The following is a 1,261-nucleotide window of genomic DNA, read 5'->3' as shown; positions in this document are numbered from 1 at the left end:
CCAGCGCCCGCGACGCCCGCAGCGGGGAGAAGAGGCGCGCCGCCGCGGTCGCGGGCACGAGCACGCGCGAGGAGGGCGGGCGGAGCGCGCGCGCGGCCGAGGACGGCGGGGGCGCGCCCGGGCCTCGCCTGCCGTTGTCCCGGGAGCGCACGTGCGCGGCGGGGGTGCTGCGAGAGGCGCGCGGCTCGGCCCACACCCCCCACCCCGAGGCTCTGGGGCCGGCGGGGCGCGGGAACGCGGCCCGGACGCCGGTTCGGGGGTTTGGGCGAGGTCTGCAGCCTCGGCTTCTGCACTGTGCTGCGGTGCAAAAACACAGAACCTGCCGCAGCAGCAGCAGCAGCAGCAGCAGCAGCAGCAGCAGGAAGAGACTTCCTCCGAGACTATGGCAGTGACTCCTCTCCACTGCCAGCTGACCCCTGGGTACTGTCACCGCGCGGCGGAGGAGAGGGGGCGTTGCCGCAAGTCGGGAAGCTCCTCGTCTCTCCATCTCTTAAGCATTTGTAAAATCAACTCGCATCGGTTATTATTTGGAATCTGGGCCTAAAAGTTCCTTTGGTTGTCTTCTTCATTCAGAGTTATGGACCAGAAGATTGGAAGTGACCTGGCGGGGGAGAGGAAGGACAAGAAAGGGTGAAAGAGCAGCAACCCCCGAAGGTGCATGGCCAGGAGACAAGTGAACCCCTGCCCGTAGATGGCACTGCCCTTGCTTCTCCCCCTGCTCCTTTTGTTCAGCCTCTGAAGGCTGCGCAGCACTTCGACCTGCAACAAGCGTCTGTGTAACAGAACAGATCTTGACATTCTCCCTTTTCTGTTTCGATCTTTTTCTTTTATATTTGTACCTTACCCTCCTTCTCACGCCTTTGGAATCTAAATGTTGGGGACGGGGTTAACCTACATAATTTAACCCAGTACCCAAACCCACCCTTGCCAAATACTGCATCATCTAATGTCACTGCAGAGATTCGGGTCCACTCAGCGTTTAGTCATTTCAGTGGGCGTCACTGAATATAAAACGTGGCCTTGACCACAGAATTTCAAGGGCATGGACGTGAAGCAGGATTTCACCACATCCTGGAGAGAAATTAGGGAGTGAACATGCATAATAATCTCACTCTTGCCAACTTCAGTATAACCAGTATAATTTTGGTCTTTTTCTAAAGACCAAAATTCTAGATGTTTTCTAGCAGAGAAGGAGGGAAGGGATTGAATGAGGTGCCCATAGAAGCACAGGGTTGGACGGGAAAATTTAAAGATGTATACT

The sequence above is a fragment of the Monodon monoceros genome, unplaced genomic scaffold, assembly GCF_005190385.1.
Source record: "Monodon monoceros isolate NGI ecotype Baffin Bay Population unplaced genomic scaffold, NGI_Narwhal_1 Super_Scaffold_7, whole genome shotgun sequence".
In the NCBI taxonomy this organism is placed as follows: domain Eukaryota; kingdom Metazoa; phylum Chordata; class Mammalia; order Artiodactyla; family Monodontidae; genus Monodon; species Monodon monoceros.
The sequence above is the reverse complement of the archived record's forward strand: the minus strand, read 5'-3'. Positions refer to the sequence as shown.